The sequence below is a fragment of the Anabrus simplex genome, chromosome 1, assembly GCF_040414725.1.
Source record: "Anabrus simplex isolate iqAnaSimp1 chromosome 1, ASM4041472v1, whole genome shotgun sequence".
NCBI lineage: Eukaryota > Metazoa > Arthropoda > Insecta > Orthoptera > Tettigoniidae > Anabrus > Anabrus simplex.
In genome coordinates this window covers 490,608,733-490,635,091 of record NC_090265.1, presented here as the reverse complement: position 1 = coordinate 490,635,091, position 26,359 = coordinate 490,608,733, and positions in this window count along the sequence as shown.

Here is a 26,359-nt window from a genome sequence, read left to right as displayed (position 1 = left end):
AAGATTGTCTTCACCTTCCGGCCATACGACGAACGTATCATCCACATAACGCCACCAGATCTTCGGTTTGCAAGGTGCCGACGACAAAGCTTTCTCTTCGAAGTTTTCCATGAAGAAATTAGCCACAACAGGAGAGAGAGGACTTCCCATAGCCACGCCATCTGTCTGTTCATAATATTTCCCATTCCATAGAAAGTAGGAGGAGGTCATGCAGTGGTAGAAAAGCCTTTCGATCTCTTCAGTGAAAATATCATTAATGAGAGACATAACACCATCAACAGGTACTTTCGTGAACAGAGACACCACGTCGAGACTCACCAAGATATCGCCTGGCTGAAGTGATATAGTTTTTAACTTCTCAATGAAATGTGTGGAATCCTTAATATAGGAAGGGGTGTTACCCAGGTGTGGTTGAAGTAGACTACCTAAATATTTAGAAAGGGCATATGTCGGGGAACCAATCGTACCTCACAATAGGCCTAAGAGGAACACCTCCCTTCTGTATTTTGGGAAGCCCATATAGTCTCGGAGGAATAGCATCACCTGGAAGGAGACTCTTCGCTGTATCTTCTGGAATAGAAGATTGCTTGACCAATTTGAGGGTCGCATTTGAGTAGCGAGTTGTGGGATCACGACTGTTAATCCTGTATATGGGATCAGCTAACAAAGACAAGACCTTGTTGTCATAATCATCCTTATCCATCACCACTGTCGCGTTACCCTTGTCAGCGGGGAGAACGATTATATCAGAATTGTCCCTTAAATTTTTTAGCGCCTGGATTTCACCTTGTTTTAAGTTGGACTTAGGTGGATTAGCGGTCTTGAGAACTCTGGAACATTCTTGTCTAACTTCCTCAGCTTCTTCAGGCGTGAGGTTATGTACCGATGATTCTATACATGTAATAAGTTCCTCAATTGGAATTCTTCTAGGCGCTACAGCAAAGTTTAGACCTTTAGCGAGAACTGCCTGTTGGGTTTCATTCAAAGGCATACTGGACAAATTTACGACAACTTTGTTGGCATCAGGTCTAATGGCATGTGGCTTCAGTATCTGACATACTTTCATATTTGGAAATATGCCTGCCCCTTAACTGATCTAGTGTGCTGTTGGCTTGCACTGCAGTAATACGATCAAAGACCTTCCATAATTCCTCATTTACGAAGTTTGAGAGGCGTAGATGTACTCGCATCAAAGAACATACCAGATGTATCAGACTCAACCAACCTGATAAATTAGCTGTTGCTGATCATGCCTTAACACCTGGTCATGATGTTTTGTTCCAAGAAGTGGATGTTCTTGCCCGTATAAAGCAATATCGCCCAAGAATTATCAGGGAGGCGGTTGAAATACGTAAACATCCAGATAATTTCAACCGCGATACAGGCTACAACCTCAGTGAATCATGGCTACCTATTATCAGGACCATTAGAGAGTAATGCTTTACTGTTGCCATTCGTTGTCTCTATCTGGGGCTAAAATGGCGTCCCGTTTACATCTTAGGGCACCATTTCAAGTTCCTTGTTGCTTTCTCCTAGCAACCTGTTATGCGTCGTTTCATTTTCTCTGTGTCTCCTGATGAAGAAAGGCAAGGTTTCTTTCGAAACGCGTTGAGTGTGTTTTTATAATTAATTACACGGCACAAGCCCAAAAATATACCTCATGAATAGTTACACGGGCCGTAAAAGTCTAAATGATAATATGAGAATAGCATGGTGTCCTATGGATTTTCCCGTCTTAGAAAATCTACGGCCTTTGCCTGGAATCACACCTACGATCTTCGGTGGAAGATTCTCTACTAACCACTGGATCAATAGCGCTGAGTACGAAACATTACCAACAAATAAATCGCACTTAAGGCAGGCCATTCCAAGAAGGCAGTCCCAGTGCTCTGCTCAGGGCTGCCTTGGGCTCTCAGTGCTGAGGGCGAGCCCCGAGGAAGAGATAGCCAGTGAATGGGGAAAAGGGAAGAGGGGAGTGAGGTATATGGACGGCACATTTTATGAGACACCGAAAGAATTCAAGAATTACAAAAATCAACCTTTACGAAAATAATACTACAAAAGAAATTTTCTTGATTTACGACGACATGTGACAATGGTTTCACCAACTTCACCAACTTACGGATATCAGCGAAAATTCTATGATAGACGGTAATAACACAGTGCAAGTCAATTTTTGACAAAATTGGAATAACTACATACTTTACATCGTCAGCTCGATATCTATGAGTGAACAGATAGGTGCAAAGCAAAGCCTGCCGTAACACACTGCATTCCATAGTGCACATAGCAGTACAAAAACAAAACTTGCAAATGACGAACGATCAGAACAGTACAGATTGACTTGCACTCTTTTAGTCTTTTTTGACTTTTACTCTTATTGCATTTCATCACAGAATTGCCTGAGCAGAATGTATGCGTAACACTGCTTCTAACGCAACATCGAACAAGTATAATCCAGTTTTACTCTTATACAGGTTCATGACTGAAAATGCGTGTTCGCAAAGGTTATATGTGGAGCCAAACCTAGTAACTAATGTGAAAACTATTTTTGTTCAAAGTTCTTTCAAAATGCAAAGAGGCCGACTGGGATTTTGTACAGCAATAGCTGTCATTCAACATTGTGTTACATTTTTTTTTTCTAGTTGCATTACGTCGCACCGACACAGACAGGTCTTATGGCGACGATGAGACAGGAAAGACCTAGGAATGGGAAGGAAGCGGCCGTGGCCTTAATTAAGGTACAGCCCCAGCATTTGCCTCGTGTGAAAATGGGAAACCACGGAAAACCATCTTCAGGGCTGCCGACAGTGGGGTTCGAACCCACTGTCTCCCGGATGCGAGCTCACAGCTGCGCGCTCCTAACCGCAAGGCCAACTCGCCCGGTTTGTGTTACATTAGAGTCTTACCAGTTTTCTTTGAAATTTGACAGGAACCTGCTCAAAATTTCCTGAAAATGACGTTATAAAAGAGTTTAATTCAGGCCACATCTATATACATAAAATAAGAGTTTTGTCTGTACATTGCTCAGAATTTGAAAATAATGGTATTTCTGTATCGGTCATGTCCATAGTAACAAGAAAATGCACTTTTTGCTTTTCCGTAATTTCTGTCTGTCTATCTGTCTGTCTGTCTGTCTGTATGTATGTATGTACACGCATCACGAGAAAACGGTTGAAGAGAATTTAATGAAAATCGGTATGTGAAGTCGGGGGATGAGCCTCTACAATCTAAGCTATAAATCATTTTACTCACGCTGAGTGAAATGGTAGTTTAGGGGAAGGCCTAAAATTGAATTCTCAACTATTTATGTTATTAGTGGTCTAATGAAAATCGGTATGTGAAGTCGGGGGATGAGCCTCTACAATCTAAGCTATAAATCATTTTACTCACGCTGAGTGAAATGGTAGTTTAGGGGAAGGCCTAAAATTGAATTCTCAACAATTATGTTATTAGTGGTCGTATTTTAAAGAAAATGGGTATTCAAAGTTGGGGAATAAGCTGCTACAATCTAGACTATCAATAATTGTATTCACGCTGAGAAAAATGGTAGTTTAGGGGAAGGCCTAAAATTTAATTCTCAAATATTGTTAATAGTAGTCTTATCCTGATGAAAATCGGTATGTAAAGTCAAGAAATAAGTCGCTATAGTCTAGGCTGTAAATTATTTTATTCACGCTGAGTGAAATGGTAGTTTAGGGGAAGGCCTAAAATGTAACTCTCAAATATTTCTTATTAGAGGTGTAATCGATGAATGATACATAACTAAGGTTATATAATATTCAATTTCCTATTATTCACGTCTTATACATTGTTACCGTACTGGCTATGATCACAAAGATATTCATGTATTTGGATTTTTGTTACTAAGTCCATATCAGCACCGAGTAACGAGAAAATGGGTAAACAGTACTTAATGAAAATCGGTGTGTAAAGTCGGAGAATAAGAAACTACAGTTTAGGGTATAAAATATTTTACAAATCACAGAGTTGAAAGAAAACTAAATGTGAAGGCCTACAATATAGAAAGCTCATAACATTGATCAACAATACCATTACATTGACCATTGTTTGCCGTGATGTGCTTTGTGTCTTCTGTTGCCCCTCATCCCCGGTAGATAGGATTACTGCTGCGTACACAGTATTTTTACTTGATTTACGTCGCACCGACATAGATAGGTTTTATGCCGACGATGGGATAGGAAAGGGCTAGGAGTGTCTTAGGCCTCAATTAAGGTACAGGCCCAGCATTTGACTGGTGTGAAAGTGGGAAACCACAGAATACCATCTTCAGCACTGCCGACAATGGGGTTCGAATCCACTATCTCTCGGATGCAAGCTCACAGCTGCGCACCGCTAACCACACGGTCAACTCGCCCAGTCGTACAGAGTGTAACAGCCTGCCTGAATATTGATGGGAAGTAGCTGGGGAGTTAGATAACTTTCTTCTTTAGCATGCCATTCCCCTGGTTTATAAATTTTCTGAGACTACTGGTACGTAACACACTGGATCATCATAGCATTCGGGCTATTCAATCCCTACTCTGAGGCACTGATTGGAATGAACAGTGTGCATATTTAATGGAATAATGGCAGATGAGTGTTCATGGCAATCTGAGGCCTGGTCATCCCAGCTCTGGAACTTTGGACTATTAGATTGGCACCGCAATCTAACCGCAGCACTGTTCGTTAAAAGTGATAAAACGTGCGGCTTTCCATTTGATCGAGTATTTTATATGATAGCATTGTTTTTAATCGCTACATTCATACTTGCGTTTTTGTAATGACCTATGTTGATTTCAGTTAGGAAAACCACAAAGTCAGTCTTTTTGAGAATCCCGTAGCGAAGCACGGGTACATCAGCTAGTTTCTTCTATAGATCTTAACCACTGTCCAATTGTTTAAGGGCTTCACACTTACTATCACAGTTACAATTAGACAAGTCACATGATTTTAAAGATGGGAATTCTTGAAAATCCGTCTGCTGTAACCGTCTTTCGAACAGTAAAAAATATAAATTAGGCCTATACACCGCAGAGTACAAATAAACATTATTTTTGCATTGCAAAGAATATTTAAATCAAATTGTTTATCATGTCGGCTAACAAAGTAAGGTCAGCAACCGAGCGCGTGCGTTTTTACATCGCCACAACCGTAGCGACAGAGAATAGTGAAGATCAGGCCTGGGCAGACACGGGGCTGCGTCAGGGCTCCCTAGCCCTTGAACGCAGAGTCGAATGGCCTGACTATAGATTAAAGTAGCCCTGCTGCTCATCAGTTACCCCATACATTAAATATTTAACATGTTCAGCACGTTTGTACCCACTTGATTTCCCTCCTCACACTATTGGCTCCCATTGTGATTGAAGAGTTTTTGTCATCACAGGATGAAGGACTCCAATACTCTTAAGGCATTAAGGTGTGGATGACGTAACGTATAGAGTAGCAGTTGAGAGGGAAGGACGGAGCTAGACCGTCGATAGCGCCCGCAATATAACCACTCATATGAAGTACACTTCACCCCTTGCCTTCAAGAAAGATTAACATTTGTGCGAACAGAGGAGCCGAGTCATAAACCTTCAAATATCTCTGGAAATATTACATGTACAACCAAAATGCTTAATTAAAAATTTCAATTTACAATCTTTTATATCTACTGAGTATTGATGATGATGCTTAATGTTTAAAAACTCCTAATGGTACGAAATGAGACGAAATAGAATGACAAATTAAAAGTCCAAAATCCTCCACTGACCAGAATTCAAAACGTGAAGACGAAGAATGAATAGATGGATATGAATTTAAAACAATCAGTGGATCCGACATTCAAAGAAACTGACGTAAAACAATAGTATTACTGACCAAGGGACTGTTTTTATAGCACAATACTGAATCAATGATGCTTGTAGTCTAAAGGGGTCCAAAATCCAAGTCATCGGCCCCTCATACTCATAATGGTACATATCGCTAGGAAAGTAGAATCATGGTATTTGTCATGTTACGTACTAATCAAAAGTAGCGTAGACTCACTGCGTTCCACACATTGTGGTACTACTCACAGGTAATGAAATTCGCACATGTAATACAGATCTATGGTGTTTCGCACATTGCGGCGCCATTTACAGGCAACGCAAACCTACGGTGTTCATCAGATAAGTGGACTAACCACAGGGAACCGCACTATCCCGTAGTGTTCCTCATATAAGCCTAGTGGGTACTAATCATATGCAAGTCAGAACCATGGTGTCGCTCATATAGTGGTACTAATCACAGGTACTGTAAAAGCCGACAGCGGACTCTATTGCTACTAATCACAAACCTATTTGGTACCAAACATAGTGGTACTACGCGCAAGTAAAAGCAACCCATGGTGTTCCCCGCGTGTGGTACTAATTACAAGTAGTCTCATGGTTCGAATTCATCCCCTGATCGCCCCTTTTAGTCGTCTCTGACGACAGGGAGGGGATACCATGGGTGTATTTCGTCTGCGTCCCCCACCCTCAGGGGGTAGAGAGAAATAGAAAATTAAAAAAAAAAGAGAATGGACCCGTCACTTCGAAGAATGAAGTAACGGACGAAGAAAGGCAAGGGCCACGAAGGGCGTGAAAATGAAAGACTTCCTAGGCCTCGAATGCTCTAATACCGTCGGGTCGTAAACGAATAAGAACTGACCAAGGAAGGTCGGACAGGATAGATGAAAGTGAGGAGCCTGGCACACAAGTAAGTGGAAACAATGCCAGGACTCAGCTAAAGGCGCCGGGGTCGCCAAACCACGCTCCTAAGTTGAAAGCCCCTGGGGCTCCTTTTAGTCGCCTCTTACGGCAGGCAGGAGATACCGTGCGTGTATTCTTCGTCTGCATCCCCCAACCCCAGGGGGACTACAGAGTTTTTATCGTTCGAACTATAATAAGGAGACATTCATTAATTTCGTATTTTATTGCCCAAAACATCAACGGCAAGAATCGCTGACATCGAAATATTACTCAATCGTCATGGTAGCAAACCAACTGATAATTGTGGCTGTTGTCGTGATTGTTGTTGTTGTTGCAAGCCGCTATTGATCGGGAATATAATGAAGAAGAATAGAGAAATAGGAACAACACGAAGGAACAATCATTCAGAGAATGATGGAGAAACTGGGGGGAGGGGGTGTGGTGTGGAATGGGGATTTAAAGCGCAGACCTCGAAAGTTTTAACTTCGGTGATCGGGAAGAAAATAAAAATTCGATAGCCAACGATGTCCTCTAAATCTCCAAAAATCATCAACAATAACATTGCACTAACTCTGATCACTATTGTTAGTTGAGATAAGCTCTGTTTCTTCTGCTCTCACTCCCCTCCGTTAGATGGCATTGCTGCTGCAGTTGCAATAACTATGGCTGACGTTGGGTACATAAGAGTTAGTAAAAAATTAAGGCAACAGAAGTAACGTAGAAAGAGGTTACTAAAGAATTATGTACCATTAAGCGATACGCTGATGATGATGATGATGATGCTTGCTGTTTGAAGGGGCCTAACATCTAAGGTCATCGGCCCCTTAAGCGATACGAGTTATGTAGCTGTAATCTTACATATTCGGGAGATGCTGGGTTCAGACTAATTTGTCGGAAACTCTGAAAATGGTTCTTCATTGTTTCATTGAACCGTAATTAACAGGGCCTGCCTGGCCGAGACAGTAAAGGCATGCTGGGTTCGCCCGGAAGGGCGTGGGTTCGATACCCCATCAGGAAGTTGATTTCCAGGCGTGCACATGGTTCACTCAGCGTACACAAAAACTGAGTACCAGGTTAATTCCTTGACGTAGATCTAACCACTATAACCCACCACCCCCTGTGGGTGGGTGGGAGATAGAATAACACCCAAGGTATCCTCTACCTGTCCTAAGAGACGCCTGAAAGGGGCCCCAGGAGCTCTAGACATGGACGCGTGGGTTGGTGATCAAGGGGCCCTTAGCCGAGTCCTGGAATAGCTTCCACTTCCTTGTACAAGGCTTTTCACATTCACCTACACTATCCTACCTCCCTTGGTCAATTATTGTTCTTTTCCGACCCCGACGGTATTAAATTTTTGAATCGTAGGGAGTTCTTCCATTTTTACGCTTTCCGTGGCCGGTGTCTTCCTTTGGCATTTATACATTTTATCGAAGTGTCTGATTCGTGTTAATAGAGAATGGTTGCCCAGTTGTACTTCTTCTGAAAACAACAATCACCACCACCTCGCGATAGTGGAAGCCTTTGCCTTCCACACCTCCAAGGGCTTTCATGCCCCGTACGGAGCTGATTTTGCTTTGCTTTTAAGGCCGTGGCCGCTAAGCTGCCAGTCCTAGCAGTCCGTCAACCTGGAATCGCCAACACCTGACTGTTACTACAACGTTCAAACGCAAGGAAAAATAGAAAACAAATCGGTTTTCGCTTTATAAACTGCAAATAGGTAAACAGCAGTTTACTCTGTTTCAATATGGCTGATAGTGGCCATGCGCACTACAATTTGGTACATGGATTGGAGCGAACTTTCTCTTCTGTATGCTTCCTGTTCTTTGATATAGCGGTACAGAGGAAGATGAACAGGATGTCACCGACTGACACGAGGAATTGGCTAAAGGAGGGTGATAAGGTCTAGAGTGATGTGAACTAACCATACAAAGAGAACAAGCGCAGAGCTATTAGCCGTGATCAAAAGAGGGAAGACTAAGATTGGGCAGATCAAAAACTAGGTGGAAAAATGAAATAGTCAAGAAGTGTCTGGCTCCTTGACTGAATGGTCAGATAACTGGTGTACGGTTCAGAGGGTCCGGCGTTCGATTCTCGGCCACGCCGAGAATTTTAACTGTGTATGATTAATTTATCGGGTTTGGGGACTGGGTGTTTGTGTTCGTCTCAATACGCTTCTCTTGATATACTCACTGCATTATTAACCACCACAAAAACATGTAACAGCGAATACATCCCTCCACATAGGTCGTGTCAGGAAGGGAATCCGGCCGTAAAACTGGGTCAAATCTTCACCCATCACTGAAGGCCAAGAAGAAGGTCAAGGATGGAAGCTATTAAAGAAGGGCTATCAGGACTACTGGGTGCACAAAAAAGCTGGTTAATTCGTTTTTCCTGTCATCAGTCGTGTATGGAAAGGGTCACTGCGTGGTGGCGGAGCCGAAGTGAGACACGCCGTATTCGTTGCACGAAGGAACTGCAAAAGTAGAAGCGAACGTACGGATATGTTCCATCACATAACAAGATCAGTTTTCTGACCATGGACATTCACGAGAAAAAAAAAATAGCATCCAGACATTGGTGAAAACTGTAACAGGTAAACGTTCCACTTCATGGACGTACAAGGAGAGTACTTTCAGAAATGTGACTACTGGACTCTCTTTTCTCTTCAGAACGTAATAGTAACGTAGCACACTCTCCCTGGGCGCAGTAGTACCAATACTACACTCTTCTTCATAAAAAAAAAAAAAAAAAAAACCTTGTAAGACTAGAGATAGGAACATATTCACAGGATATGTTGATTAGTATACTCTGCAGAAACGATTAGCATTTCAGTCACCTAGGTTCAGCCTGTGGCCTGTTGCCTAGTAGGCACTGGGTCCTCCATGGGCACTGGTAACTTGTTCCATGCGTGATGGCATCGACGCGTGTAAGGCGCGAATGGCGTCCTGGGGTATAGCCATCCATTCTACATTCACCTGGTTACACAGTTCATCTTTGGTGGTTGGAATTGGGTCACAGTGCCGCAAACGTTGTTTCATCATATCCCATACATTTTCGATTGGAGACAAGTTCGGTGATCTGGCGGGCCGGGGCAATAGTCCGACATCCTGTGACAACAAGAAGGCACGTGTTCGTGCAGCAACATGTGGTCGCGCATTGTCCTGCTGAAATATGGCGTCTGGGATGTCGTGCTGAAAGGGCATGGCTACGGGCCGTAGGATGTCATTCACGTAGGTCACACTGGTCACAGTGCCCTGGACACGCAACGTATGTGATTTGTGGTTGTACGTACCCAATAGCACCCCATACCATAAGGCCTTGAGTTTGCACTGTATGTCTTGTGCGAATGCAGTCAATGAGATGCCTCTCCCCCTGCCTGCGGGGAACCAAAATGCGGCCATCATTTTCAAACAAACAGAACCTGGATTCGTCCGTAAGTACTAGTTGCTGTCATTCCTGTCCCCACTGACGTCGTTCCATACACTATTGCAGTATAGAATGTTTATGAACATTAGTAAACGGTGGGCGGAGAAGTGGACGACGCGCTGGTAACTCAGACCGTAATAAACGGCGACAGACTGTCATTCCTGATAGTGTACGATGTGTTACACCGTTCCACTGTTGCGCCAGAACCGAGGAGGACGCAGATCTGTCCTGCAATGCCATTCGGATGAGGTGTCGATTTTCTCGCGGGGTGGTCCGGGTGATGCGACCAGACCCATCTCGTCGCGTTCTACGGCCTTCTGTGAACCCGTTGCACTGCCGACACACTTCGTTCTGCACGAGAAACAATTTTCCGGATGGATGCATCACGTTCTCTTATGCCAAAAATGCGCCCACTTTCAAACTCACTCATTTGCCGGCACGGTTCTCGCATACGTCTGCGAGGCATCCTGTACGTCTGCTCAAGTCACACTGATCCATTACCTTCGGTTTATAGCGAAAACGAGAGACGCAGGCTCATTTTACCAGTCGGTGGTGGTGCGCCAAGAGATATCGATGTGTACCTAGAACTTGAGGGCTGACATGGTTCAAATGCTAATCATTTCCTCAGACGTACTAATGCACATGTCCCGCGAATATGAACTTCCTAACTCTAATCTTTGAAGGTGTTATGGTCTTTATGAACATGAGTGTATGAATAGCAGGTGAATGGGAAAGATGGACATTTTTGTGACCCCTCTCTGCACGTAAAATTCTGGGAAGAATTTCTGCGTGCGGGAGTCAACGAGCTGTGTCCAATGCTGTAGTCCCCCCTTAATTATTTATGAGTCGGAGTAAATCTCGTACTGCGAACTCTCGCGGTTTAAAATGGGTTACCTAAAGGGAGATGGCACTAACGTTATGAAAATCAAGATGATTGGTGAAAAAAAAGGTCTTCAGAATCAGTGCTACTTGACTACGCTCCTAGTTTAGCTCTGTTCAGGAAAACTGTTCTCAAGCCCGAATATATTTCCCATATGCTTACTGAATGATGTGCACGTCTACTAGCTGAAGACACCAGATGTCATTTTGTTTATATATAAACATTTGTAGACTGTTCCAGTGCAATGGAATCCCAACGCAACCTCATAAAAGAGTTCGTCTTCAACTGATGAAAAGTATGACGCTTTGGTCAACACGAACTTAAGGAGCTTGAAATAAATGAATTGAGTAATCCATTAACAGAACCAAACGTTCTCAGTACATGGTAAATAGTATCTGTGAAGAAAAGAGAAGAAAGCTAAATGGCTGAATACAGGTGTAGGCCCCTCCCCAGACTGCCTAGTCGTTATATTAGTGGATATTTCCAATCCAGAAAGTTTTAAATATTTGATCATACGTGATACTTGAATAGCAAACATATTACAGGAGGGGGCAGTGGGTCACTGGCGTAAGAAATCACGAATCCTTGCCTGTGCCAGATTTCGTAGCACGTTCAGAACCCCTTTACAGTGTGACTTTCTGGTACTCAAATCTCTCTTATAGCAGATAAAACATAAAGCGACGTTCAATAGTTTCAGGAAGTTAACTGAAATGATAATAAAGGCACATATTCAAATGGAACAGGTTTTTAAATAACGCCGGATTTTCTGTAATCTTGACCTATGTTAATCGGTTTACCTTTTTTAATGGACGGTAAAATGAAGGCTTCGAAATATCTAAACACACTGAAAATAATCTGAGAATAATGAACTGCATACGAGTCCCGCACATGCTTTCGGTAACAGTTGAATTACCGTACCACTCGGAAATTCGCCATAGGGCTTTTATGTTAACAGCAGGAAGAAATCGCGATTTGAACGAAACAGCTTTATGCTGTACCAGCCGCATGATTCACACATCTGGAGAGAATACAATACAATACCATACAAAACTCATAAATAATTGTGTGTTAATTTTATTATAGTTATAGTTTATCCTGAGAAGATTTGTCGCACAGACCATGCGTCATCTCGTAATCTGCAGGCCTTCGGGCTGAGCAGCGATCGCTTGGTAGGCCATGGGCCTTCGTGACTGTAGCACTATGGGATTAGTCGAGTGGTCGGCACGGCGGTTATTTTTGACTTTCTAGACCGTGAACGTCATTTCACCGTCAGGTAGCTCTTCAAGTGTAACAATTAGGTAGGCTGAGTGGACCTCGAACCAGCCCTCAGATCCTTAACCTGGCCGGGAATCTTACACGGGACCCCGGATAAGAGACAGACACGCTACCCCTACACTGAGAAGCGGGACAAAATAACAGAGACAATGATGTAATGAGGATGGTTTCAAATAGTTCGACATGAAAATTACTATTGTCTAAAATACCTTGACACCCGATATAAGAAAACAAATAATAATATGGCCAGAGTTCGAATCGAAGTTACTATGCTAGCCCGTTTCGCTATTTTTGTCTTAAATATGAATTTTAGTGCCAAATCAACATGATTAATTTGCAAACAAGCAAGGTCCAGCTTCTTACTACGGTCTCAGCACCAAATGACAAAAGTTACTGTGTTGCTCAACACACTAAATATTTCATGATAGATAAAAATTCGTCATGACATATGGTCTCACCAAGTAACACGCAAAGTCCGCACGTATCACACCCTATCTCGCCATGCACGCCAGACACAAAATAACAAATAGGGCAGGTCACACCACTCAAAAGGAGCGATATTGTATCTCAACAAAAACATGGATTTTTACATTATCACGAACAAGCGACAGTGCCACAATCATAATAGCTCAGATATGATCAGACCATAAGATCTTAAAACCCGTGGCATATACGTTCCATTTTGGCCTGCGAGTGTCAAGTGGTCAATCCTCAGTGGTGTTGTTTGGCTTTCGTAATCGGTTTCACTGCCTCTCGTATTGGGCAGCTCCTCAGCTGGTCTGAGTAAACACCATTCTAGCTCTCACATCATCATTAAAATCCCTGGACGGGCTGGGAATCGAACCCAGTGCGTTACAATATGAGCCTGGCAAGCTGCTCCTACTCCAGAGGACTGGCCATAGAATTTTAGCTGTAGAGTCCGGCTCCATGGCTAAATGGTTAGATGATGCTGATGATGCTTGTTGTTTTAAGGGGCCTAACATCGAAGGTCATCGGCCCCTCTAAATGGTTAGCGTGCTGGCCTTTGGTCACAAGGGTCCCGGGTTCGATTCCCGGCAGGGTCGGTAATTTTAACCATCATTGGTTAATTTCGCCGGCACGAGGACTGGGTGTATGTGTCGTCTTCATCATCATTTCATCCTCATCACGACGCGCAGGTCGCCTACGGGGTTCAAATCAAAAGACCTGCACCAGGCGAGCCGAACATGTCCTCGGGACACTCCCGGCACTAAAAGCCATACGCCATTCCCATTTTTTTTTTAAGCTGTAGACTGATTAAGTCCCAATGAAATATGGTCATATTGGACGTTCTCAATAGGTGACTGGGATTCGAGATACGAACGCCTCTAACAAACTTTTTTCCAGCCAAGTGAACTTCTATCTGAAGGTAGAATACACGAAATGGAACTTGAAACTACATCTATATATATAAAATAAGAGTTTTGTCTGTACATTGCTCAGAATTTGAAAATAATGGTAATTCTGTATCGGTCATGTCCATCGTAACAAGAAAATGCACTTTTTACTTTTCCGTAATTTCTGTCTGTCTGTCTGTCTGTCTGTCTGTCTGTCTGTCTGTCTGTCTGTCTGTCTGTCTGTCTGTCTGTCTGTCTGTCTGTCTGTCTGTCTGTCTGTCTGTCTGTCTGTCTGTCTGTCTGTCTGTATGTACACGCATCACGAGAAAACGGTTGAAGAGAATTTAATGAAAATCGGTATGTGAAGTCGGGGGATGAGCCTCTACAATCTAGGCTATAAATCAATTTATTCACGCTGAGTGAAATGGTAGTTTAGGGGAAGGCCTGAAATTGAATTCTCAACTATTTATGTTATTAATGGTCTAATGAAAATCGATATGTGAAGTCGGGGTATGACTCTCTACAATCTAGGCTATAAATCATTTTACTCACGCTGAGTGAAATGGTAGTTTAGGGGAAGACCTAAAATAGAATTCTCAACTATTTATGTTATTAGTGGTCGTATTTTAAAGAAAATAGGTATGCAAAGTTGGGGAATAAATGCTACCACCTAGGCTGTCAATAATTGTATTCACGCTGAGAAAAATGGTAGTTTAGGGGAAGGCCTAAAATTTAATTCTCAAATATTGTTGTTATTAGTAGTCCTATCTTGATGAAAATCGGTATGCAAAGTCAGGAAATAAGTCGCTATAGTCTAGGCTGTAAATTATTTTATTCACGCTGAGTAAAATGGTAGTTTAGGGGAAGGCCTAAAATGTAATTCTCAAGTATTTCTTATTAGAGGTGTAATCGATGAATGCTACATAACTAAGGTTATATAGTATTAAATTTCCTATTATTCATGTCTTAGACATTGTTACCGTACTGGCTATGAACACAAAGATATTCATGAATTTGGATTTTTGTTACTACTGTAAGTCCATATCAGCGCCGAGTAACGAGAAAATGGGTAAACAGTATTTAACGAAAATCGGTATGTAAAGTCGGAGAATAAGAAACTACAGTTTACGGTATAAAATATTTTACAAATCACAGAGTCGAAAGAAAACTAAATGTGTAGGCCTACAATATAGAAAGCTCATAACATTGATCAACAATAACATTACACTGACCATTGTTTGTCGTGATGTGCTTTGTGTCTTCTGTTGCCCCTCATCTCCGGTAGATAGGATTACTGCTGCGTACAGAGTTTATTTGATTTACGTCGCACCGACATAGATAGGTTTTATGGCGACGATGGGATAGGAAAGAGCTAGGAGTGCCTTAGGCCTTAATTAAGGTACAGACCCAGCATTTGACTGGTGTGAAAGTGGGAAACCACGGAATACCATCTTCAGCGCTGCCGACAATGGGGTTCAAATCCACTATCTCTCGGATGCAAGCTCACCGCTGCGCACCGCTAACCACACGGTCAACTCGCCCAGTCGTACAGAGTGTAACAGCCTGCCTGAATATTGATGGGAAGTAGTTGGGGAGTAAGATTACTTTCTTCTTTAGCATGCCATTCCCCTGGTTTATAATTTTTTTGATACTACTGGTACGTAACACACTGGATCATCATAACATTCGGGCTATTCAATCCCTACTCTGAAGCACTGATTGGAATGAACAATGTGCATATTTAGCGCAATAATGGCAGATGAGTGTTCATGGCAATCTGCGGCCTGGTCATTCCAGCTCTGGAACTTTGGACTATTAGATTGGCACCGCAATCTAACCGCAGCACTGTTCGTTGAAAGTGATAAAACGTGCGGCTTTCCATTTGATCGAGTATTTTATATGATAGCACTGCTTTTAATTGCTACATTCATACTTACGTTTTTTGTAATGACCTATGTTTATTTCAGTTAGGAAAACCACAAAGTCAGTCTTTCTGAGAATCCCGTAGCGAAGCACGGGTACATCAGCTAGTCATGAATAAAAATCCACAGGCCTTTGTAGTTCAGTTACTCTCATCCTAGATACTCAGTACAGGTGTACAGTTGAGTCTGGCATTATTTCCACGAACTTTTAGTAGACTTCGTAGAGTGTTCACTTTCCTGTCCTGGATAACCTTTCTTCGTCAACACACGAAGTTCCCTAATTATTGTGGTTTCGGAAATCTATACCATCCTCCTTCACATGTTGTAACGTTCCAGACGTCACAGTGTAATTATGTTTAATTTTATTATGTGTAATTAATTCAGGAATTTAACGTCATGATATTTATCTTGGTATGTAATTTTATTATAATTCATGTTTGATCATTTGCTCACTATCATTTCATTACTTTGTAACTACGACTTGTAAACGAGGGCTGAATATCCTAATATTAACTTAGATTCTTGCGACATTCGTTTAAATTTAACTTGCAGTAGATTTTCCTCTATCTTGCCACATCACTGAGGAAGAAGGAAGGACAAATTTAGACATCAAATTCTGGGAAAAGCGAGCACGTGTTCAAGCGTTGTAACGACAGCTACTGTATTTCGACCAGAATAATTCAAACTGATCACCGTCTATATTTTCAAAGGAGCGTCATGTTGCCATGGATACTGAGTGAAAGGGCTAATAGAAGAACAGTTGATATCATGGTTGGGACCCATCAACTTTAATATCTGGAGTGGGGAGAGACGTGTCAACTGATTGGACCACGTGTAGCGACCTGTAATTAGAGCCAGAGAAGGTTATAAAAGGGCGTGTTGGAGCTCTTGGCATCATTCTTGATTCTTCTTCTATCTTGTATTTCGCTTTAGGTCTGATAACTTGTCTTATGGTTGTTGTACCATAGTGGACTAGTGTGATAGTTTATCACTTCTACATTCATTACTTCGTTACCACGACGTGGTACTTAGGAATTTCTGAATGATGGGTGTATAGCCACTCTCATCAGGAAGTACGAACAGCTCTGTATTAGACCAGTTTATACTATTCTAAGACAACTATCTAGCATTAAACTAGATAGAAATGAAACTTCAGTGCACATTTTCAGTAAAGTTGGAAGGATTGTTAATTGAAGATCCTCTCCACATAACCCAAGGAGGTTTTTCTAACTATGATTTAGGGCTCATCTCCAATATATGGGATAGAGCATAACAGGGAATGATAGTTTCAAAGCCATCATCCAATTAGTGGTTGATGCAATTTGCAAGGCAGGAATGGTACTTAGCTGCAGATGAAGATATCTCAAAGACGACCGGTGATGTTCCAGCTACAAGGATGGAAGCTTTCCAAGGACCAGCAGAACAAGACTACATGGTGAGCAAGCGAGTTAAAAATATTGCAAGTTTTCGCGAAGTAGAGTCATTCAATTTTTTGTTAAATTCATTTCCTATTTTAAATTCAGTTCTCGTCAAACCATCGTCATTTATATTCAATATAATAAATAGTATTTTCCTAGTTCACTTTAATCAGTCTGCCCTAATTAGCCTTTTGATTTCTAATTCTCCTGCTTAATGATTAGTGCACTATCACCCCATCCCTGTGATGAGAGTCCGTCCAAGCTTAATTATAAATTTTTATCTTTAAGTCATCAACTTAAAGATTGGCGCCCTTAGCTTGCATAGTTGCATTTCTCGTTCAATTATTGTTCTCTAAAAGGGGAAGTCACAATGTTGTGATAAGGAACTGACAATCCCATTGTTTCGACTTTAACTGTAGCTACAGAATTACATTTTTTTTTTTTTTTTGCTAAGGGCTTTACGTCGCACCGACACAGATAGGTCTTATGGCGACGATGGGATAGGAAAGGCCTAGGAGTTGGAAGGAAGCGGCCGTGGCCTTAATTAAGGTACAGCCCCAGCATTTGCCTGGTGTGAAAATGGGAAACCACGGAAAACCATCTTCAGGGCTGCCGATAGTGGGATTCGAACCTACTATCTCCCGGATGCAAGCTCAGAGCCGCACGCCTCTACGCGCACGGCCAACTCGCCCGGTTACAGAATTACAGTCAATATCACCAGCATACAATGACTCTCTGAATATAATCGGACTCATATGTAAATTAACTTTTCTGCTAAATCTACAGAAACATGTTTCTGTGGTGGTGGTAGTGGTAATTGTTTCAAGAAAGCTTGTAGTTTTAAATTAATTAATAACGTTATCATAACCGAATAACTTAACAAGTTTTGCGTCGAATCCGAACCACAAAAGGTCGTGACTTTTCATTTCAAATGTCCCGCATGCACCGGCCAGGATTTGAATCTCGGTTGGGTTGGCGAGAAGTCAGCAACGATGTTACTCGTCTATCACGACCTTGACTGTTGCCTAATTGGGCAGAACAATGAGATTTTCTAAATACACTAATCACAGGGTAAGAGATTGGTGGACCGAGCTCGATAGCTGCAGTCGCTTAAGTGCGGCCAGTGTCCAGTATTCGGGAGATAGTAGGTTCGAACCCCACTGTCGGCAGCCCTGAAAATGGTTTTCCGTGGTTTCCCATTTTCACACCAGGTAAATGCTGGGGCTGTACCTTAATTTAGGCCACGGCCGCTTCCTTCCCACTCCTAGCCCTTCCCTGTCCCATCGTCGCCATAAGACCTATCTGTGTCGGTGCGACGTAAAGCAACTAGCAAAAAAAAAAAAAAAAAAAAAAAAAAAAAAAGAGATTGGTGGTGCCGACTGTGGTGTTTTTCTTGTTATTTTAATAATAATGTTAATTGTGTTACGTCACTCTAACTACTCCTAAGGTTTTCGGAGACTACGTGGTGCCCGAATTTTGACCGGCATGAGTTATTTAACCCGTCAGTAAATATACCGACACGAGACTGACGTATTGGTGCTGTTTTACCACCGCACCGACCCGCTAAATTGAGCTCAGAAGGATAGCGCTTTACTCAACCCGGTTCTTGTTATATTAATGAGATGTACAACTAGCTAACCAGTCCTTCTTAGTGAAATGAGAAAATCGAAGAGGACTGACCGTTGGTAGAATGATGCTATCGAAAAAAGAAAGGGAGTGGTGGTATTGATTATTGTTTTAAGAGGAAGTACAACTAGGCAACCATCCTCTAACAACACTAATCTGAGGGGAGGAAATGGGAGGGATCCGACACTTCGAAGAACGAACGTATAGGCCAAAGACAGACAAGGGCCACGAACTCTCTAGGCCTCTAATGCTCTAATACCGTTGAGGTTGAAAAAGAACAAGTGTAGACCACGAGAGGTCGGATAGGATAGATGAAAGTGAGGAGCCTGGCACAAGTGGGTGGAATGCCAGGACTCAGTGAAGAAGCCTGTGGTTATCAACCCAAGTTAAGAATTACTGGGGCACCTTTTAGTCGCCCCTTAGGATATGCACGGGATACCGTGGGCGTTATTCTGCCGCCCCCACCCACAGCAAGAAAAAAGAAAGGGAAGAAACCCAAAGGACGTTAAGTTAAAGACTTCCTAGCCCTCGCAAACGTATTGTTGTTAGTGTCGGAGGAGAACAGCAGTAGGATCAAGAAAGTCAGTATAGGAAACATGACTGCAAGGAGCGTAGCTTAGTAACTTTTAGCATGGTATACTTGGTGTGCACCCAGTGGTCGCCACCTCGCGCTCCTAAGCTGAAAGCCCCTAAAGGAGGGTGCTACAGTATGACCATACGTCATGAAACTATAGGAAAATCAATTAAAGGCCTTGCAAATCTAGATTAGTAACGTCAGAAAAGATGCCGGAGAGGAAAGTTAAGAAAGGGGAGTGGTGGCGGTTATTGTCTTAAGAGGAAGTACAACTAGGTAACCATAATAATAATAATAATAATAATAATAATAATAATAATAATAATAATAATAATAATAAACTGTTGACGGTTTTTGGAAACGCTGAGATGCCGGAATTTTGTCCCACAGAAGTAAATCAACTGATACGAAACTGACGCATTCGAGCACTTTCCAATACTACCAGACTGAGCCGGGATCGAAGAACTTGCCAAGTTGGGGTCAGAAAGCCAGCGCCTCAACCGCCTGAGCCACTAAGGCCGGCACACACATACTCTCTCTCAACACTAATTAGAGGAATATAACAGAAAATGTCCGGCCCTTCAAACAAAGAGGGTATCGGGAAAAGAAAGGGAGGGCCTTCGAACGGGGTGACAATGAAAAACACTCTACGCCTCACAAATCTAATACCGCCGGGGTCGAAAGAGTTGATGAAAGCAGGGAGCCTAGTAAAACTAAGCGGAAGGACTGCAGACTCAACTAGGGACCCCGTTGTTACCAACACATGGCCCAAGTTGAGAGCCTCTTTCACAGATAGGGGATACCGTGGATGTATTCTACCACCTCCTCACACAAGGGTTTAAAAAACAAGGAGAATCAAGCACATGTACATGGAAGCAATGCCAGACTGAACACTCGTAAGTTTCAAGCTCCTGAGATGGCGATAACAGATACCAAACAAGTAGGCTAAATAGGTTACCGAAATTAAGTCAGAAGAAAAATAAGACGACGCAAAGAATTACGGAGAATACAGTTTGATGCACGAGAGCGGTTTAGGGAAGTGCATGTCATTTACTGCGCCACTTATTCCATTTACGTGAACTCGAAACCAGCTATCATCTAAAATCCCTACAGCAATTTAACATACAGGATGATCTCTGCAATTCCAGGTAGGGAAATGCAATATGACATTTTTCAATTTATGAAGCTGTCAGACGTGAGCCAAGGGAGGAGAGACGAACATGCAGAGGAAGATTGTTCAATCTTGCAGGAATAAACAGGAACAACGTTCTTTCAACTTCCATACTACCAGTATAATTGAAGAACGAGCGCTCGACAGAAGGCGTAGCGTTCTGCCATGCACAAGTGACAAAAATATGCAGGTAGGTAACCCAAATAAACACTAGAGTAATATCTCCTAATATACAATATCGTGTGGTTCACCTGCTCCCAACACCGCTTACACTAGATGGCAGCTTCACGTCTGTAAGTCACGGTTTCACAGGACATAGAGAATCGTGAATACTTTGACAAGAGTAAAACAAATTACACTAAGTCTTAACAAACAACTGTAAAAAAGTGGTTATGATTATAATTACTGACAGGACATTTTATCTCAATTCCACCTTCCCACTCTTATGTGGGGGAACGCAAAGCTCCGGGGATTTAAGACCAAACCCCATCGCCACACGCTGTTTCTATAGAAAAATCAATCCCAAAATTAACTGGGATTAAACGTGAGATAATGAATAATTAATTGTATGAAAATGAAAATCCACAGCCTGTTTCCAGTCATATGACCGGGTCAGGAATGGAATGGATGAAGCCCCCATCTAGTGACGAGGATAGGAATTGTGTCGGCTGCCGAAGCCTGTCGCACTCCTCTGGGGCAATGATCAGAATGACAAATGAAATGAAATGATATTGGAGACTATTGCTGGAATGAAAGATGACAGAGAAAACCGGAGTACTCTGAGAAAAACCTGTACCGCCTCCCCTTTGTCTAGCACACATCTCACGTGGAGTGACCGGGATTTGAACCATGGAACCCAGCGGTGAGAGGCCGGCGCGCTGCCACCTGAGCCAAGGAGGCTACAATTAATTGTTAAAAACTATTATTTTAGAACTGATATTACAATTAATTTCCCCGACTATGAAGACGACTGCTTGACAACTTAAAACTATTTAACACGTTCGCCCCCCCCCCCCCCTCCCTCAACGAAGGATCGCTGTGTGTATTCTACAGGGTGTTTCCGTAAGAACGTGCAAAAATTTAACAGGACATAGAGAATACTCCACTGGACAATTTGAGGCAGGAAACCTGGGGTCGGAGAAGCCGACTTAAGCAGATATGGAAGTAAACTTGTCAACCGCTTTGTCTCGCATTACTGTTTTCCAACTTATTTACAAATAACATGCGTACAATTTTACACGTACTGTGGTGTTGATTTACATGCAAGGAAACAAGGAGGACGAGCCTGATTGCTAAGAAGTCATGATGTAGGTTTTGTTTACTTTAGATGCCCATAAGGTGGCTCTGTTATATCGTATTTACATTGCCCCATGACAGAAGTGCTATGAATCACCGACAAATACATTCAATACTCACTGCTATTCAGAGAAGTACAGTACAATACGATGGAACGCTACCGGCACAGTTTCGCAGAACTCACTGACATGCACCTTGCGTATGGTGAAGTACGTTGCAATGCTCTCGCTGCTGAAAAGCTGTACAGGGAACTATTTCCTAACAGGCATCATCCGTCACGACGAGTGTTTATTTCCCTCGATCGACGAATGCAGGAGACTCCAGGAGGTCCACTCCCACACCCAATTTTGAAGAGGAGGTGCTGGAACGTGCTGCAGCGGACCCCACTACAAGTACTCGTCGTACTGCACGCGAAATCAGCGCTGTATATACTAGCGTGTGGCGAGTACTCCACGAACAACAATTACACCCATATCACCCACAACGCGTCTATGCAATGCTTGTGACTGAATTTGCACCAGGGGTCGCACTGTGTCAGTGGTTGGTCCAACAATGGACTGAGCGACCAGATTTCCTCCAAATCATGCTGTTTACTGACGAGGCCTCATTTGATCGTGATGGTATTTCGAACAGCAGGGATAGCCGTGTGTGGGCTATGGAAAATTCTTTCGGTGTAGTAGAATCACACCATCATGTACGTTTTGCTGTGAATATCTGGGCCGGCACTGTAGGCGACAATCTCATTGGGCCATTTCCTTCTACCTGGCCGTCTGAATGGCCACCTGGCCACCTGTACTTGAGGTTCATGCAAATAGTTCTCCCTGAGTTGTTGGAGGACGTGCCCTTGGCTGTTCGTGCGACTATGTGGATACATCATGACGGTGCACCACCTCACTTCGGTGTGGATGTCCCCAACCATCTCAATGCTGGTCACTGGATTAGAAAAGGAGGTCCTATTCCATGGCCTGCACTGACCTGAATCCCCTTGATTATTTCCTACGGGGACATCTAAAGTCACTTGTGTATGACACACCAGTGGATACGGAGATGGAATTAATAGCCAGAATTGTAGCTGCTTGTGATGTGATTCGAAACATACTAGGGATATTTTTCAGAGTGCGTCAGAATTTTGTTCGCCGATGTCCTGCTTGCACTGAGGTTGATGACCGTCAGTTTCAGCACAGTTTGTAAAATATAGTGCATATGGCGTCCGGCTCCATGGCTAAATGGTTAGCCTGCTGGCCTCTGGTCACAGGGGATCCCGGTTCGATTCCCGGCAGGGTCGGAAATTTTAACCGTACTTGGTCAATTCTCAGGTCGCCTATGGAGGTCCCATCAAAAGACCTGCATCTGGCGAGCCGAACTTGTCCTCGGATACTCCCGGTACTAAAAGCCACACACCATTTCATTTTTCAGTGCAAATGGTACGTACATTGTGTCAATGATGGCATTTACAGTTAACTGTAAATAATGTAAATATAAATGTACACAGTAACGTGATTGCATTCCTATTATCTCCTTAAGCTGGCTTCTCCGACCACAGGTTCCCTACCTCAAATTGTCCTCTATGTCCTGTTAAACTTTTGCCCGCTCGTACGGAAACAACTTCTTTAATGTTAATGTCTCTCAACTCAATTCCTTCTCAGTTGTTCAGTAAGTGATATTAATTTCTTCATTTCTACATAACGTAGTATTTTACATTCTTTAAATTGATCAACTGCTAATGTCATTTACGATATTTATTCCATATTTTCCACCCAAAAAGCCCAAATGATTATATTAATTCTTAACTAGGAAACATTGAAAGTTACAGCTGCTAAAATAACGCTGTTTTCTTCGTTCATGGTGCAAACGGATGGCTCCTACTACGCCTTTAAACCAGCCATAAAACCCGAGCAAAATAAATACTTATTAGTTGTGCTTCCTTGCAATAACTCTTCGGACGAGTCTTCTTCTTTGTGTGCTGTTATATGACCCTCCTACAAATTAAGACTGTTTCTACGGATAAACTTCGTTAGCCGTGATTTATAACGCACACATGTCTGTGAAGTACACTCATGTTCATAAAAAACCAGAACACCTTGAAAAATTAGGAAGTTCATATTCACAGGACATGTGCATTAGTATGTTCTGAAGAAATGATAGCATTTGAACCATGTCAGCCCCCAGGTTCAAGGTCCACATCGATATATCGGCGCACTAGCACCGACTGGTAAAATGTGCCTGCGGTTCTCGTTGTCGTTATAAACCGAAGGTAATGGATCAGTGTGACTTGAGCAGACGTGCAGAATGCCTCGCAGACGTATGCGAGAACCGTACCCGCAAATGAGTGAGCTTGAAAGAGGGCGCATTATTAGCATGAAAGAACATGATGCATCCATCCATCCCGGAAATTGCTGCTCATGTGGGACGAAGTGTGTCGGCAGTGCAACGGGTGTGTACAGAATGGTTCACAGAAGGCCGTACAAGACGACGAAAAGGAGTTGGTGGCACCACCCAGACCACCCCCTGAGAAGAACGACACCTCATCCGAATGTCATTGCAGTACAGATCTTCGCCCTCCTCGGCTCTGGCGCAACAGTGGAACAGTGTAACACATCGTACACTATCAGGAGTGACAGTCCGTCGCCGTTTATTACGGTCTATATTACCGGCGCCTCATCCACTTCTCCGCCTACCGTTTACTAATATTCATAAACATGCTAGACTGCAATGGTGTATGGAACGACGTCAATGGGGACAGGAATGGCAGCAGATAGTGTTTACGGACGAATCCGGTTTCTGTTTGTTTGAAAATGATGGCCGCATTTTGGTTCGCCGCAGGCAGGGGGAGAGGCATCACATTGACTGCATTCGCACAAGACATACAGTGCAAACTCAACGCCTTATGGTGTGGGGTGCTATTGGGTACAACCAAAAATCACAGTTGTTTCGTGTCCAGGGCACTGTGACCAGTTTGACCTACGTGAATAACATCGTGAGACCCGTAGCCATATCCTTTCTGCAGGACACCCAAGACCCTATATTTCAGCAGGACAATGCGTGACCACATGTTGCTGCACCACCACATGCCTTCTTGTTGTCACAGGATGTCGGACTATTGCCCCGGCCCGCCCGATCACCCGACTTGTCGCCAATCGAAAATGTGTGGGATATGGTGAAACGACGGGTGCGGCGCTGTGACCTAATGCCAACCAACAAAGATGAACTGTAGGAACAGGTGATTGCAGCATGGATGGCTGTACCCCACAACGCCATTCATGCCATCACGCATGGAACTAGTTATCAATGCCCATGGAGGACCCAGTGCCTACCAGGCAACAGGACACATGTTGAACCTAGGTGACTGAAATGCTAATCGTTTCTGCGGAACATACTAATGAACATGTCCTGTGAATATGAACTTCCTATCTCTAGTCTTTCAAGGTGTTGGAGTGTACTCCAGTGTACTCCAGACCCGTAATTCACACTATTATAATTTTAGTAACCATTTACCACGATAGATTCGGAGAAGAAGGCGTTGCTCATATTTTCAACAAGATTATCATGCCAAATTTATATAAAGATATTATTCCTTCGTTTTTCTCTTCACCACTCTTCCTCCGATTCATTTAAGAGTCTTTTTTTTTTTATTAATGTAGTATTTAATCGATCAGCATAAGTACAGGCTATATCAGATTACTGTTGACAAGAGATAACAAAACAACCTAACAAACAAAAATCTTAGTACACAATAACACAAGGCAAAAATAATCACTTACTAATGAGGTGATTTGAAGTCGACCTCCTGTAGGCCCTTCTGTAACTATACACGTGAGCAAAGTTTTTATTACAAAAGTGATGGAAAAGTTACACATACGTTAAAAAAGCAATTGTTCACAAACACAAAGTGATTTTCCAGTTTTTCGTTTCTACTTGTTTTTTTTTTTTTCATAATACTTGTTGTACTGAATACTTCATTGAGAAGTAAATTGGCAGTTGATTAAAAGCAGCACTAAGCAATAGCACACGAGTGGAAATTTGTACACTTTCTTTTTGTAATACACGAACACTCACTGATCATCTCCAGATTCTTTCCTTGGCGAAAGTAATGTATCTTGAGGGAGTCTACTTTTAATCAGGCGTGGAAGTGTTGATCGTTTTCCAAGGGCGAAGAATACAGCACCAGGCACATTTTGTAATTTCTTGAAGAACGTCTTGGTTTCGTTGTAATCACGTGTTTCAGAGTGTCTAACTGACGTTCACGATATAACTGTCTGTTTCGAACGTACCAAGGAGCGTTGGTGATGATACGAAGAACTTTGTTTTGGAATGACTGCAGTCGTCTGATAGTGGTTCGAGCCGTCCCTCTCCAGACTGGGCAGGCGCAGGTGAATAAAGGACGTAGCGGTGATTTGTAGAGAAGTAATCCACATTCAAATTTGAGGGAAGATTTCCTGTTTAGTAGAGGATATAGCCTTGTTAGTCTTGCGTCACTTAGATTTAATTTCTAATTTATGTGGTATTTCCATGATAAGCGACGGTTATGGAATACTTCCAAGTACTTCACGGCCTTGTCGTTAGGCGTCCATGGTATGGCTGTTCGATTTAGGATGATTGGTGGTGGGGGCGGTGGACATCGTAAATACCATGGTTTCACATTTCATTCAGTGAAATTCTCTAGTCATCTAACCACGTTGATATGTTTTGAAGAGAGGCTTGCA